Raw genomic sequence first — 17,194 nt, 5'->3', positions numbered from 1 at the left:
AAAAAAAAATGTAACAGAAAGCTAAGGCACAAATTTAGGAAATCTGAACAAAGTATGGACTTCAGTTGATAATAGCATATCAATACTGGTTCATTAATTGTTAACAAGTGTACCATCCTAATGTGAGATGTTAATAATAGAAGAAAATAGGTGTCAGGGTACATGGGAACTCTATGTACTATTTTGTGACATTTTCTGTAGATCTAAGACTGTTCTGAAACATAAAGTATATTATTTTTTAAAAAGACACCTGTAAAATTACAATCACAATTTGTTATCCCTGGTTTGGTTCAAGAGAAATGTAGTTATGGGCTTTTGTGTGCATGCACACCAGAAAGACTTTGTTAGTACCGGGGCACTGGAGTCTGGGGCCCTTCCCAAGTCCTTTGGGCAGACAGTCCTTCTGTGGCTTCCAGAAGCCGTACACAAAGATGGAGTTCCTGGAACATGAGTGACCTCAAAAATAACTTCTGGGGACCTCTCTTTAGACCTGCAGCCTTGGCTGGGCATGATGGCTCATGCTTGTAATCCCAGCACTTTGGGAGGCCAAGGCAGGAGGATCTCTTGAGCCTAGGAGTTTGCAACCAGCCTGGGCAACACAGAGAGATCCTGTCTCTGGAAAAAAAAAAAATAGACCTCCAAACTACCATCATGGACTTCTTTGCTTCCAAGAAACAGAGAATTTCCTGACAAGGCTCACCCAGGCTTCCATCTGGAAGTGGATATTTACTAGTAAGGAATGGGCTGCTCCATGTTTGTGTACAGAAAGTTACCTGGAAATGTGCAAAGCTCCAGTACATGTTTGCTATTTTAGAGTTTGCCTTTGTATGCTGAGGAATTCCGTTGGCTTCAGGTAATTTTATTTTCAGTCTTCCAGGGGCAAACTGTCAGTAATTTACATTGTACAGCTTTAGGTTATCATTATCTAATAATTCTGGATCTTCTGCCCTAAGGAAGGAGAAAAAAGAAAAAGTGGGGATTTTTTTCTTTTTAAAAAAATTACTTCTCCCCTCAGTCAGAGGTGGTAGAGGTGTCAGAAGCTGGCCTGGGCATGCGCTGGACGGCACCACGGTGAGGATTGGCTGGCCGGAGAGGTGGAGCGAGGGCTGTGTGGCAGAGCGGGCCCTGAGTAAAGACATATCAGAGTAATCATTCGTTACATAGATGGCCAGATGAAGTCAGGACAGAATCTCCTGACTACTCTTCGGCCCTTCCCAAAGGCAATTTTGGAAGGGATCAGGCTTGTTTGCCTTTAAAATGGAGCTGAAAATTCTTGAGTGTTTTGAATGACTCATCCCAGCCTGGTGTGTTGTAAATACCTTTCCTTGGAGAGATTTAAACAGGAAGCCTGGAAAGTCTGTCTTCCCTACACATTGCACTAGTGGTTGAATTCTGTGTCTGGGGAAAAGCAAAAGGTGAGCCCATTTCCATTCTCATTGGAGGTGTTGCCCTAGAATCTTGGCTGTGAAGGAGGGGCCGAGGTGAAATTCTGAGAGGGGCCCTGCTTAACCTTGGTGAATTACACATAAGGTGCTCTTGGGTGCAAGACCACCTGCTCTGTGGAGCATCCACCGACCCCATCTTAAGATTCCCTGCCACCCCATCCTATTCCGTCCCATCATGCTTGGGCAGTTTTGAAAACTCAAGGTGCTTCTTAGCAGCCTTTATTGCTGCAGAATGAAATGTGAGTGAATGAAGCCTAACTCTCAACTCCCCAAGCGCAGCTGTGCAGCCGAATGCTGCTTTCTAACATTTCGCTTAAGGCTTGCCCTGCTAACCTACTTGGTATGTACCATATATTTGATATTTACATTATTTCCCCTCCCTTTCCTGTTCCCTTAACACATTTTCTTTCTAAGTTCAGGTGTGTGGCAGGTTAATCACACTTATCATTTTGCAGAGCAGTCAGGATGTGGGGTGGGTTCTGGAGAGGATGGTGTGGAGAGAGAGGTCTCTAGATGGGCAGGTGGGAGGCAGGCAGACCCGAACAGACAACCAGGAAGGAATGAATTCATTGCAAGGGCTTTTCTTTGTCACTCACCTGCCTTTTCCCAAGTGCTAACATGTTTTATGTTGCACTGAGAGTTGAGCAAAGTTGTGGTTTCTCTTAATTCCTGTGATTCCAGACAGGATGGTCCTTCTAGCAGGCTGAGTGATCCTTCTCATGAGACTCTAGGATTGAATTCATTCCTGCTTTTAAAAAAGAAAGAAAGAAAAGAAAGAGGAAAACCGAAATTTGAGGGAAAAAAAATCTGCGTTGGGGGTGATGCTCTTCTGGGCAAATTCTTTGTTTCCAGGTGGAGTTACATTTTAAGTGAAAGAGAGAGTGAGCAAGGACAGTTTCCCCTTCTGGTTCCATTCTTCTCCCCTCGCCTCCCCTCCTCTCCTCTCCTCTTTTCCCTTCTTCCTCTTCTCCATTCTTCCCTCTTTCCTCCCTGTCCCTCTGTCCTCTCCCCTCTCATCTTTTCACTGGAAAGAACTGGATGTTTGCCCATCCAGACCAAGCTGGCTTTGGGAGGAAAAGCTTAGGGAGGAAGCAATGTGAGGAGACTGGAAATAGAATCTGGACTCTCTTTGTTTCCAGCCCTTAAATTGGTAAAGGAAGAAGCCCTTCCTTCTGGCCAGGGTCTGGGGAGATGAGGGGTGCCACTTGAGCTTCTGGCCTCTGGGTATCCAGGACTGGAGTTGCCTGAGCTGCCCACACCACCTGGCAGCTGGCACAAACCCGTGACCCCATCTGCAGGCACCCAGGCTGCAATGCCAGGGATTAGGTGGAACATAGGTACCTAAGATGCTTATGGCTTTTTCCAGACAGAAGACCACTTTCCAGCTTGAGAAGCAGCTTGGAGGGAACAAGGTAATTAGGTAGAGTCTCATGCTAGGAGGGACAGAAAGCTTGGCTCCCAGCGGAACTTGGACTCATTCATTTCCCCCCCTTCCACTGACGCTTTCTCTCTTCTCCTCTTTTTTTCTCTTTCCCCACTTTTTCTTTTCTCTTTTTCCCCACCTGCTTCCTGGTCACTGTTTTCCTTCTTCACTCTTCCTAAACTTTTCCTGTTCCTCTTTTTTGTCACCTATTTTTTGCTTTCTTCTCATCCTTCTTAAACTCTTTTGCTTGCTTTCTTCACTATGCTCTGTATCTTCATGTTTATTGCCATTTTTTTTCTTGACTCATCTGTCAGCTGAAATGGATTGCAATTCCACGGAGGGAAAGATGCAGGCTGTGTAATTGAAAGCCAGTGTGTGCCTTCATATTACTGCAGAGAGGCAAGGGTGCTATGAACAGAAGGGATCGCTGCTGCCATCAATTGAGAACTACTACTAATTCTTACAGCAGCCTCACTAAGTACCATGAGGTTTCTGTTGTACAGATTGGGAAGCCCAGCCTCAGACGCCAGACTCAGTCTTGCACAAGGTCACCCTGAATGCTAGAAGGTGGAGTTGAACACAGTCCTGTCTAATTTTGATGTTTCCCTCGCTTTTATACAGCCTTAGGATGGTGGGTATAGAGGCCGTGAATGGAGAAGTAGGTGGGGAAGTGTTTCTGGTTCGAGTCAAATGTCTACAGTGATGGTTCTCCAACTTGAGCATGCACCAGAGTCCCCAGAGTTTCCAACACAGGTCTGGGGCAGGGCCTGAGAGTGTGTGTTTCTGATACAATCCCGGGTGAGGCTGATGCTGTTGGCCTGGCATTGATCGTAGAGTTAGGTGTCAGGTCAGATCTCAACCTCAGGTGGCAGGGAACGTTCTCTGGACCTCAGTATGTGTGCAGGGTGGGTGTCTATGGAAACATTTTGTTAAACTCTGTCTCATTTCACAAAGGACTTGAGACTGCCTTGTAAAACTATTCATCATTAGAAAAATGATAAACAGTTGAGGAAATCAAGTGAAGGGAAAATGAAGAAACACAGTTAGTGTAAATTGTTGGAATCCAATAAAGGTCATTCTCCCTCTTTGTTGGCGGAATTATGTGGGCTTCCATTTCCTCATTGACTGGGTCTTGTTTTCATTTTAGGAAGAGGGCTCTTACATTTTATCCCTTGAATAAAATTCTGCTTTCCCCAAACTGTCTCGCAGAAAATGTCTTCTTACTTAAAGAATTTGGGTCAGATGTGGTGGCTCACCTCTGTAATCCCAGCACTTTGGGACGCCAAAGAGGGTTGATCCCTTGAGGTCAGGAGTTTGAGATCAGCCTGGCCAAGAGGGTGAAACCCCATCTCTACTAAAAATACAAAAATTAGCTGGGTGTGGTGGTGCACGCCTGTAATCCCAGCTACTCAGGAAGTTGAGGTAGGAGAATTGCATGAACCCAGGAGGTAGAGGTTGCAGTGAGCCAAGACTGTGCCACTGCACTCCAGCTAGTAGGTTCATGAAGGTGCCTAAGAATAAAATTTAATTTGGCAAAGAAGAGAAAAAAAGAATTGAGAAGACTTTGAGGACTTTTATCATAATTCAGATATACAAGTGTGACTTTGTATAAACAAAAAACCCAACAATTATTTAATGTACATATAGCTGTGGTTAAAAAAATAAAAGTAAATTTGTCATCAGGAAGCTTGGATTGAGTTACAGATTTGCCACTACTGTTGACCACTTTGAGTCTTGGTTTCTGCAAAAATCAAATAGGGATTTCTAGCACCTATCTGTTTCACCTGGGCCTCAGTCAGAAAACAGAAACCAATATTTAAAGCAAATGGGCAGTTAATACCGGGAATTAGGTACTTAAAACCCACAGGAGAGATTGGGAGAACAGAAGGCGAGAGAAGCACCGCTGCTTTCCAGTTTGCCTGTGTAGCTGCCAAGCTGTGAGCATCAGGAAGTTGCTACTACCACCCTGAGATCAAGAAACAGCGTCCTGGGGTGAGTGGCTGGCGGGGAAGGCCCAGTCTCCTGGCCCCAGCAAAGGCTCACATTTACCTATGAGTGGTCTGTCGTCGGCTACTGCTCCTGCTGGAGCAAGGATGCCTTCATTTGACTTCTGCCTTCCAAATCTCACACAAAGGCATTGTACTGGCACAAATGATAGTGGATCCTTGCTGGTAAGATGGTTGCTTCTAGCACCGAGGGGTCAAGAAAGAGCTTAGAAGCAGGTAGAGATGAGGGCAAGAGCCCACAGTGTTCAGCCCACTGACTAAAAGGGTAATTGAAAGCTGAAGGTTGCAGCCCGGCGTGGTGGCTCACACCTGTAAGCCCAGCACTTTGAGAGGCCAAGGAGGGCGGATTGCCTGAGGTCAGGAGTTCAAGACCAGCCTGGACAGTGAAACCCCCTCTCTACTAAAAATACAAAAATTAGCCGAGTGAGGTGGCAAGAGTCTTTAATCCCAGCTACTAGGGAGCCTGAGGCAAGAGAATCAGTTGAACCCAGGAGGCTAGGTTGCAGTGAGCCGAGATGGCACAACTGCACTCCAGCATGGGCAACAGAGAGAGACTCTGTCTCAAAAACAAAACAAAACCAAAAAGAAAAAAGAAAGAAAGCTGAGAGTTGCATCCTACTCGTGGGTTGCAAAATGAATTTAGAGGGGTGTGGCCAGCATTTTTAACAAATCAAATGGAGTAAAATAGAAAATAACAGAGTGTTTCACATAGAGTAAAGGTAAGTGTCGTTGTGTGAGACTTTATTTTTGATGCTCTATGTTTGAGCATCTCCGTGTATGACACATTGGATCATTATGTCTAAAGGTCAAAAAAGGATGAAAACTGTAGAATAAAGAATCGATTATACTGAAATCACCTATGCATTTTGTCAGTTGTAAAGTGCAAAGCAAATATTACGAGTTACTAGCACGCTTGCCTTTCCAGAACCCCATACTCCATTTTCCAACCTCAATACTGCATCTCTGTGATACAAGATACCACCTGACTGCTTTGGTATGCACACTCAGGTTTCTACCACGCTCCCTGCCCACAAAGTAAAACCACCAGGCACAGATGTTGAAAAGAGAGATCAGAATGTTAAACAAACAAACAAACAAATTATGGTGTTCGATTTCTTTTAGACCCAGCCTAACTTTTCTGGTTAAAGGCATCCTTAGCAAAAATGGCAAATGGCTGCTGGAATTTAGCTGGGGAAATAAAGAAGCTGCGTGGTATGTGAACTATCTTTACAAAGATAAACTGTACACCTTACTCACTGTAACAGCATCTATTTCCAGACTAAGCCACATCCCCAGTCAGATGCAGGTTTCTTGAGTTTACCTGTTACCAACATCTGGAGATTCCCAGATAGTATTTCAGAGTCAGAGTCCGACTTACCGAAAGCAGGCTTTGAAATTTTATTCACTGAAAAATCATGGTTGTCTCTTTCTCATAGACCACATTGTTTCAGGGATTCTCGTATCTTTTGGAATGGGTTGAATTTCACTTTGCTGGAGGATAAATGAAATCTTAAACTGGGTACAAATTTAATCATTTTATTTTATTTTTTTCTGGTTTAGAAATTCTTCCTTATCTGTCTTTCCCTGGACTCTCTCCTTTTTTTAATTGCTTGTAAGAGGCAGTCTGTGATAGAATAACTGGTTTTTCCTGGCATGGCTAGTAAATAATAAGAAAAGCACCATTCACTAATAACAATTTACTGATTGTCCTCCGAGCCCTGCAGGAGGTGGGTGAATGGTGTGACTCCTCTCTGTAGCAAAGGTTAAGACAAGGTGGTAAGATCTAGGTCAGCACCAAGTAGGAATTCAAAACTAAGTCGTGTGGATTCTGTTGACAGCAGCATTTTTTTGCCTCCTACCTTCTCAAGTGCCCAGAGAGTGGCTACCAGACCGAGGCTGCACTTATCAAAATGCACCTGGGCTTTTCTAGGCTGGGATTTGCCCCCAGCATAGAACAACTCTTCTTGGCACCCAGGAGCGCTGGAGAACTATTAGGAAGGGGTGTGTGGAGATATGGATTGGGAGGGTTGTGGGCTGGTAGGACGGGGATGACTGACGCAGGGAGTTAGGAGATGTGTATAGATTGAGAACATTGAGAAAAAGACATTCAGGAAGCACAAAGAGTAATTAAATAAGTCAGAGAACTGCTAAATACCGTGTGGGATTCAAATATGGACCAAGAGAGGGAAATTTAATCTCAGAATGTCCTGTGCGCTCCTAGTTTTAGTATTTGTCTGAGAATGGATTTAAGGCTTGTGGGGACCAGAGAAAAATGGCGCTAAATCCAGAGCACCCCAAACAGCTATTTTTTGAAATAAGAGTAAAAAGGAATAAGGAAGGAAGTTCCCATTTGCTGAGCACTGAGGACATTTCAGAGACCATGGCAGGTGCTTACGTCTCCCTTCCTCCTTCTTCCTTCCTGCCCTTTCCTTTCCTTCTCCCCTCCCCTCCCCTCTCCCTCCTACCCCACTCTCTCCTTTTTCTCCCCTTCTTTCCTCTATCTCCCCCCTTCCTTCCTTCCTTCCTTCCTTCCTTCCTTCCTTCCTTCCTTCCTTCCTTCCTTCCTTCCTTCCTTCCTTTTTCTTCTAATACCAATTTATTTCTCCTAACAATCTTATGATTATTCTTACTTTAAAGATAAAAACTTAAAGTTCCAGGAACTTCAATAGCTCTCCCAAGTTTATACAACTAAATGAAAAAAGAATATTCAAGTTGAGCTCTGCTTAAGTCCCAAATTCATATTCTTTCCAAACCATTACCCCTCTTCCGGAAAATGGAATGGAAAATATCTGTAGAAACCCAAGTACTGTTCCAAGCTATATTGCATAGCAAGACCACTTATAATTATCTTTATGTATTCTGTCTGTGCCCGGAATTTCCACGTATTTGGTTTCTACATGGTTGATTATCTGTTTTTAGGAGAGGATTTTGTGGAATTGCCCTTCCCTGCTCTGCAGAAGTAAGAAGGAAAGGCCATGATCCTAACGGCACAGTTTTTGGAATAGAAAATTCCTTTGCCAGTAAGTTATCATTGTGATTGCCAGGCAGTACTGGAGTTCAACAGTGGTATTTTAGTTTCGTTGGGTTTCCTGTAGGTGTATGTTGCTTGATTTAGTCTGGTGCTAACCAGGACCAGCTACATAATTTGCAGGGTCCAGTGCAAAATAAAAATGTGGGACCCCCTATTAAAAAATTATTAAGGGTTTTAAAATGGCAAAGGCACAGAACATTTGCACAGGACATCCACCTATGAAGCTGACTCTGGGGCTAACCCAGAGCGATTTGGTCCAACCAAGATAATTCACAGAACACCTGCTGTCCTTTGCCTGTTATACCATGGTTACTAAGATAAATACAGCCGGCCGGGTGGAGGCAGGATTCTAGGAAAAAGCAACTGGACAACAGCAGTTTTTGTAAACTCACTTACTTGTTCTTTCATTCATGGAGTTATCTGTTCAAAAGGCATTTATTGACCTCATACTGTAGGCCAGGCCCCACGCAAGGTGCTGGGGACTCCACTCTGAAGCATGACCTTGCCCTTCCCAAACAGTAGCCAGAGCCCTGGAGACAGAGCAGCTTAAACACTGGATATGGAAATAAATGGCCACTTGATCTCTCTACCTGGAAGCCTTTTCCCTGGAAGATTCTTGATGGTCCCCCAGAGCCATATGCATTGAGGCCTTATTGGGTTATTTGGTGGCAAGCAACAGAAGCTGATTCTGCTAACTTATGGGGAAAAAGGTATTTATTGGAAAGATAAGAGAGAGCTCCCAGAATTGGAGGCAATGGGGAAAACCAGGCCTTGGGAGGGACAGAAACTCAGGAAGGTTTGGGCAATCTAGGTGAAAGGAAAAATAATCCCTTCAGAATGCCACTGTAGGAATGAATGAACTTTGGCTTTAAAAACATTTATTGAAAAACTCAGATGGCAGAGAATTGAGTGAAATCTACTCAGTTCATGGCACCCTACCTTTCGGGGTCTGGGCAAAGCTTTGTCTTGCTTTATTTTATACTTTTTCCTTATTTGATCCCTAAATTTCAGTTCCCTCCTCCCCACAGGCAACCACTTTAAATGTGCTTGATTTATGTCCTTGAATTCTATATATGTATGGATATAATGTATCTATATATATTGTGTGTTTATGTATATGTATGTATATAAAACACATAGTGTCTTCGATATTTGTTTGTTTAAAATGTACATAATTGGCTTTACACTATAGATACAGATAGAGTGAGGAAGGCCATTCTGCTCTCACACGCGACACAGGTGGGAAGTGCCATAGGGTGATCACAACTTAGGAGCCATCCTCCACCGAGGACTCTCGGGAGCTGACATCAACTCTGGCTCCGTTGACTGTCAGGTGGAATCACTTTGAGGCTTGGACCATTTCCCAGAGTTCCCTCCCAGAGTCATGCACAGGGGCAGCTACTTTAATAAGAAGCCCTTATTGCCTTTCGTCCTCTTCCTGCATCACCTCCCTATTCCCCAACTGGTATTGCTGGCATCTCCCGAATGCCCCACTTGCACTTGAGTTCTTGCTTCAGGGTTGGCTTTTAGGGAGATCCAAACAAATTGCTGTCCTTAGCTTTGCCCTCCCTCTCAGCAGCCTGTCAAGTGATGAGGCTGGACCTGACAGCCATGCTTGGGTAACATGAGCCTGTCCTTCTGCCAGTTGATTGGACCAGAGAGAGAGAGAGACAGAGCTGAGTCCACCTGGACCAATCAGAGTCCCTTCCTGGAACTTGGAAATTGGCAGGGATGGTAGGGGGTGGGGAGGGGGGAGAGAGTGAGAGAGGAGACAAAAAGAGAGACGAGAGAAAAATGTGTGTGAGTGTGTGTGTGTGTGAGAGAGAGAGAGACAGAGAAAGAGAGAGAGAAGAAAGGAAAGAAAGAAAATAAGTGAAAAGGGGAAAGAGAGAGGGGCTGAATGAATCTTTCTGGAGGGAGGTGGAGGTGGGGAGTGGGAGTATGTGCGTTGGAGCTATGAGCATGTTCTTCTGCAACACTCTGGGGAGCTCAAGTGGTCTGCAGAGAGCAAAATAAAGCAGGTGTGCAGAGCAAAGCATAGGCAAGGGGAAAGTACGCGGAGGTTTTGGCTGCCTTCCAGGCTAGGGTTCCAATCTTTTCAGAGGCCTGGCTCTATTTCTGCATTGACAGAAAAAAGTGCCCACTTTTGGCTTACACTGGGATTATTTCTTTTACTTGCAGGCAGAACATCTATCAACATAACTTTTGTTTCTAAAGTAATTCTTATTAAAAATAAACTGTGTTTTTAGGACTGTTCCTAAACACATTGGCTCTGGAACTGAGATTTTTATTGTATATTTGTTCATCTGCTTCCCTAGGAGGCACATTGGCACAAGAAAGGGTGATTTCCACTTTCTCCATAAGGAACAGCCAGGGGCTGTCTTCTGAGGAGTTCTTGTGTTCTCTGCTCTCTTGGGACCTGAAGGGACAAGAAGCTGGATTCCTCACACAGGTGTTGGCTGTGTGTGGGGAAGGCCATCCTGAGGGTCAGGAGGCCATCTGTGCATGAAGACCTCCAGGACCCACAGGTTGCTGGACGAGGGCACCCCTTGGCCAGCTCTTCCAAGGACCTGGCGTGGATAAGACAGTGAGGTTGGCCGCTGGGTCCTGTGACCTTGGGGATGCTGGCAAGGGCTCCATGGCTGCACCTGTGGTTGATGGGAGGACAGTTGTGAGGGGCTGCCAGGCTAGCAGGGCACGCCAGAAGGGAGAACCTGCTCTTGGCAGTGGCTTTGGGCAGCAAAGAAATAGTGACCATTCAGAGCCGAAGACCATTCAGAACCCTTCCCCATTTCTCTGATGCGAGTAAGCCCTGGGAGTCCTACATGTTCCAGGATGGTAGATCATGAATATTGTCTAATATTACCCATTCTATTTTTTTTTCCAAGACAGGGTCTCACTCTGTCACCCAGACTGGAGTGCAGTGGCACGATCACAGCTCACTGCAACCTCTGCCTCCTGGGTTCAAGCGATTCTTCTGCCTCAGCCTCCTGAGTAGCTGGGATTACAGGCGCCCACCACCATGCCTGGCTAATTTTTTGTATTTTTAGTAGAGATGAGGTTTCACCATGTTGGTTAGGCTGGTCTTAAACTCCTGACCTCAAGTGATCCACCCGCCTCGGCCTCCCAAAGTACTGGGATTACAGGTGTGAGCCACCACGTCTGGCCTGATATTAGCCATTGTAACCAACCTTGGCAAGTGGTGCTGGGATTGAATTTAATTAAGAAAGTGAAATAAGACATTTGTTACGCTCCAGGTGTGGTAGAAGAACTCATACTTATTCCATTTGTACATTTGGATAACTATTCTAATTTAGGGTAATCGTTCTTTATGGATGTATTTTGTCCTACAGTTCAGTCCCAGAGGTGATTGTTTCTTAGGGATGTTTTTAGGTGAAAATGTATAACCACTTCTGTAATATATTACAAAGGAGAGAAAGGAGTGCAAGGACAATAGAATTATCTCAGGAATGGTGCATTGGTACTGGACCAGTGAGAGAGCAAGTTAAACAAGAGAAACTGCTCTAGAAGAAGACATTTGGGGGACTAAGCCAAGAAGTTCGCAGAATAGACAGAAAGACTAGAGAACAACTGTAAGAAAATGAGGGGAAGCCAAGGGAAATCAGAGCCAAGGTCGCACCTCAGGGTGGGGGGACTCTGCTGCCAGAAAACGAGCCCTCAGCCACCCCTGCCACCCCAGGACACTGCAGGCATTGCTGTAGGTGGAACACATGTGGCAACATTCTTCGCTTCGGTGTCACTTGCTGAGGACTCGCTGTCCTATTAGATTGGCCAGACACATGTTGTTTGTTCAGGCTTGGCCTCCCAGGCTGAGGAACAGCAAATGTCTGGCTCTCTGACTACTATAGTGAAAGGTGTGGGTCCCACCAAGATTGAGGCAGATTCCCCGATATGGCAAGGGGGTTCTGATGCTGAGCAGCCCAAGACCCCCTTGCATAAAGCCGTTATGATAGGCAAACATCCACAATGAAAAGCAGCTAACACTTACACCCTTGTGGGCAGGTCGGGAGCATCCGTGTCCCCAGGGATGTCTCCCAGACCTCTTCTCATGTGCAAGATCTCTCTTCCTTCCCGTGTGCCCTTCTGTGGCTGCAATCCCATTTCTATGCTGGTACATCTGGCATCTCAAGCTTGGTTGCTATCTCCACATCTCATATGAGTTTCAGACTGTTACATTCAACCCACTCCTCCACATGGCTTCTTCCATGTCCCTCAAACTAAACTGAACTCATTATCTCTAAGAAAGGCTACATGTGGGGCAGTGGAGGTCATGTACTCTGGGTTGGATATCCTGGGTTAGAAGCCCAGCCGTATAGCTTCGGAAAAGTTACAGACCTATGGCTTAGTCTTGTCATCTATAAAATAGGGATAGCATCTATCTCACAGGGTTGTTACGAGGATTAAATGACTTAGTGGATAATAAACACTTAGAATATTTCCTGGCACATAGTAAGCATTCAATAAGTTATTCTATTCCACCAAATTTAGACCTTTCCTTATTTTCTTTTCTCAGCTAATACTCCTTGATCACATGCACTAGAAACTTCGAAGTTACACTTGACTGCTTTTTTCCTTCTCTTGATATTACAACAGTTGAAAAGTCTACTGACATAATGTCTCAAATGTTTCTCAGATCCTTCTCCTTCTGTCCAACCCCGCTGCTGCTTCCTTGGTTTTGGCCACAATCCTTTCTTGTTTGGATAAAGAAACAGTCCTCTAACTGGTTTCTTAGCCACCAGGTACTACTTCCAGTTTATAGAAGGACATAATTATTGCACGTGATAATCATAACAGCTAATGTTTTTTGAATCTCCACTGTAAGCTAAAAAATCTAAGAGCTGGCCGGGAGCCGTGGCTCACACCTGTAATCCCAGCACTTTGGGAGGCCAAGGCGGGCAGATTACAAGGTCAGGAGTTCGAGACCAGCCTGGCCAACATGGTGAAACCCCATCTCTACTAAAGATACAAAAAATTAGCAGGGCGTGGTAGCACACGCCTGTAATCCCAGCTACTCAGAAGGCCGAGGCAGGAGAATTGCTTGAACCCAGGAGGCAGAGGTTGCAGTGAGCTGTGATCGTGCCACTGCACTCCAGCCTGGGTGACAGGGTGAGGCTTCATCTCAAAAAAAAAAAAAAAAAAAAAAAAAAAAAATCTAAGGCCTCTGCATGGATTTGTTCATTTAATTGTCACACTCACCTCCTGAATAGATTTTTGTAATAATTTTTATTATCTCCCTTTGTAGATGAGCAAACCAAGGCACGGAGTGCTTGAAGGACTTATTCAGGGCTGCACAGCAATAAATGGTCCAGAGAGGAGTGAACATAGACTCCCAGAGCAGACATTTATGTGCCTTACTGGATCCTGGCCCCTCTGCAGCGGGTTTCCAGGAGAGCTGGAATTTTGATTTCAATGTATTCTAAACTAAAATTATGAAACAAATTGAACTTGATTGATTTAATTCAATCTTTTCTTTCTTTTTCTTTTTCTTTATTTATTTGTTTATTTATTTATTTATTTATTTATTTATTTTTGAGACGGGGCCTTGCTCTGGTTGCCCAGGCTGGAGTGCAGTAGTGCGTTCGTGGCTCACTGCAGCCTTGACCTCCTGGGCTCAAGCAATCCTCTCACCTCAGCCTCCTGAGTAGCTGGGACTACAGGTGTGCACCACCATGCCCAGGTAATTTTTGTATTTTTTGTAGAGACAGTGTCTCACCGTGTTGATCAGGTGGGATTTGAACTCCTGGGCTCAAGTGAGCCACCTGCCTTGGCCTCCCAATGTGCTGGGATTGCAAGCATGAGCCACTGTGCTTGGCTGATTAATGGAAAATATGTAGATTAACACTGGTAGTTTCACTTGATCTGTCTGTCAGGTGATCATTCCTATATATGGCCCTGTGAGGAGAGAGGGAATTTGACAATTTGAGAGATTGACAGATAACGACATGCTCACTCATGTTCACTGCCAGTGACTTGTTACATGTAGCTCATGTGCTATAAGGAGGTCATGGGTGTGGCTAAATAAGTGTGTGTATGTATATACACACATATGTATATATATACACACACATACATGTGTAGCATAGTCTATAACTGACTTCTACGTAGAATCTTTACACTTTTTATGAAATGGGAAGTAGATAGGAAACATATATTTCAAGTAGAGGTTTATTCAAGGCAAAGCTCTCAGGAGATTTGTCAGACCTGAAGATGCAGATTTGACTGCAATTTCAAAATTTCTGACCTGTTCTGATGAGTAGCTGCCAGTTATAAGCTATGTAGAAAATAATCTTGAAAATTAAGAACAACTTAATATGTCCCTTCTAAATAAATATGACATTTTAATAATGAGTGAAAGAATAGTTGGTTTTCAAAAGAAAGTTATGTTGCAGTGAGAGCATGTTGAAACAGGTCTTTGAGATTATTTCTAAATCTTGCAGTGTCCTTCCCTCCCTCCTTCCCTTCCTTCCCTCCCTCCTTCCCTCTCATTCTTCCTTTCAGCTGAAAATGATATTTATTAAACATAGACCTCATACCTGCATTCTTTAAAAATATGGAAAAAGAATTTTCTATTCTGCCCCAATTTGTCAAATAAGAAATTTCAGTGAGTTTTAAAGACATTTGTTGAAAGTATAAAGTACAACAACTTCTGATTAATTTTTAATAATAGCCAATCAACATTAGTGAAGACTGTTACTTAACAGTCAAATTTCAATACACCTTTTGCTTAATATGGTGCATAGGTTTAAAAGATACTTACCAATGTCCCAAGATCCTCATTTGGACCTACTTACGTTACTAATGTTTGTGAGGCATGTCTTTTACTTATGACAGTCATTAAAATCAAATAGCAAAATATGACCTTCAAATCACACGCTAAGCCAAGATTTGAAAAAATAACTAAAATTATTCAATCATATTACTCTCATAGAATATTAATATTACATATAAAGCTTTTTTTTTTTTTTTTTTTTTTTTTTTTGAGACAGAGTCTCGCTCTGTCACCCAGGTTAGCCACGATGGTCTTGATCTCCTGACCTCATGATGTGCCCGCCTTGGCCTCCCAAAGTCCTGGGATTACAGGCGTGAGTCACTGCGCCCAGCCTCATATAAAGCTTTTTATATAGTTGATAAATAAAATATTTTAAATTATTAAAATATTTTCTTTAAATTTTTGTTTTTCTATTTCCTAATGTTTCTAAAATTACATAGATGCAATCATATGAAATTTATAAACAGAACAGTATTAATACATTAGTACCATTTGAATTTTTTTCCCCTGACAAAAATGTTTGAAGGCCACTGCTCAGTTTCATAATATTGCTCTTTTTTTGTGATTGTCATTCTATTAGTCAGAATACTTTAAATTTGCTAAGTGCTTATTTCTGCTACCTTTCTGGAATGAAGATTGTTGCTCTAATTAGATGTTAGCTTCTTGTTTTTTCTTTATATATATTACACATATATGTCCTTTGCCTTATTTTCTAAACTTCAAATTTCAGCTCCATCTTAGGGTATAGTCTTGTTTCTAACTGATTAATTTTCCCCCGCTTCAACTTTTCAGTCTTTTCCATTTTCTCTCTTTTTTTTTTTTTTTTTGAGACAGAGCGTCACTCTGTCACCCAGGCTGGAGTGAAATGGTGCTATCTTGGCTCACTGAGACTTATGCCTCCTGCGTTCAAGTGGCTCTCGTGCCTCAACCACCTGAGTAGCTGGGAGTACAGGTGTGTGCTACCGCACCCATCTGATTTTTGTATTTTTTTAAGTTGAGATGAGGGTTCCCCACATTGTCCAGGCTGGTCTTGAACTCCTGACCTCAAGTGATCTTCCCACCTTGGCCTCCCAAAGTGTTGGGATTACAGGCGTGAGACACAGTGCCTGGTCTCTTTTTTTCTTTCTTTCCAATTTGTATTTTAGGTTCAGGGAGTACATGTGCAGGTTTGTTACCTGGGTAAATTGCATGTCACAGGGGTTTAGTGTACAGATTATTTTGTCACCCACATAATGAGCATAGTACTCAATAAGTAGTTTTTTGATCCTCATGTTTCTCCCAGCCTCTACTCTCAAGTAGACCCTGGTTCCATTTTCTTTCTCCCTCCCCTCCCCTCCCCTCCCCTCCCCTCCCCCCCCCCCTCCCCTCCCCTCCCCTCTCCTTCCCTCCCTTCTCCTTCCCTTCATTTCCTTCTTGTTTTCTAGCTTTCTAGCTTTCTGTCTTTTTGGAGTCTCACTCTGTTGCCCAGGCTGGAGTGCAGCAGTGTGATCTCGGTTCACTGCACCCTCCGCCTCCTGGGTTCAAGCAATTCTCATGCCTCAGCCTCCCGAGTAGCTGGGACTACAGGTGCGTGCCACCACGCCTGGCTAATTTTTTGTATTTTTAGTAGTGATGGAGTTTCACCATGTTAGCCAGGATGGTCTTGATCTCCTGGCCTCGTGATCCACCCACTTTGGCCTCCCAAAGTGCTGGGCTTACAGGCATGACAGGGTCTGACTATGTCACCCAGGGTGCAGTACAGTGGCTCAATCTCAGCTCACTGTATCCTTGACCTCCTAGGCTCAGTTGATCCTCCCACCTCAACCTCCCATGTAGCTGGGAATACAGGCGTGTGCCACCATGCCCGGCTAATTTTTGTGTTTTTTTGTAGAGGCAGGGTTTCACCATGTTGCCCAGGCTGGTCTCAGATTCCTGAGCTCAAGTGATCCACCTGCCTCGGCATCCCAAGGTAATGGGATTACAGGCGTGAGCTACTATCCCGGTCTCCGTTTTCTTTCAAAAAATTCCTTTTAAACTCAGATTTACCTGTCATTGTGTTTTCCATTCTACTCTAAGCATGCCGGGTCATCTCCTGCCGGGTGAGGAGCCCCCTCTGTCTGGCCTTCTGTGCTCCCGCTTTCTGCCTTACCCCGCTGGGTTGCTGACTTCAGACCTCTCTCCTTTTCTCTTTTCCCTTTCTCTTCTCTCTCCTCCGTCCATTATTCCCAGTCCCCTCCGGAACACAATACCATGTCTCAGGAGTTATCTGTGGTGAGTGGAGCATCACAGAGAAGTAGCTGGTACTCACTGATTTCTGCTTTCCTGGTTAGGGCAGTGATGCCCAGCCCGGCGCATAAAACAGAACTGGGCCTCCTGGCTCCCAGCATCACTGGTCAAGGGCAGCACTGTGGCCCTAAGCCCTACCCTCAGGCCCTGCTGCGTCCAGCCATCCTGAGCTCAGCCCTCTCACCATCTTCCTGAGAGCTCGCAGAGACCTGCAGGGAATAGCAGAGAAAAACT

Source organism: Macaca thibetana, chromosome 4, assembly GCF_024542745.1.
Source record: "Macaca thibetana thibetana isolate TM-01 chromosome 4, ASM2454274v1, whole genome shotgun sequence".
Taxonomy (NCBI): domain Eukaryota; kingdom Metazoa; phylum Chordata; class Mammalia; order Primates; family Cercopithecidae; genus Macaca; species Macaca thibetana.
Note: the sequence above shows the minus strand (reverse complement) of the source record.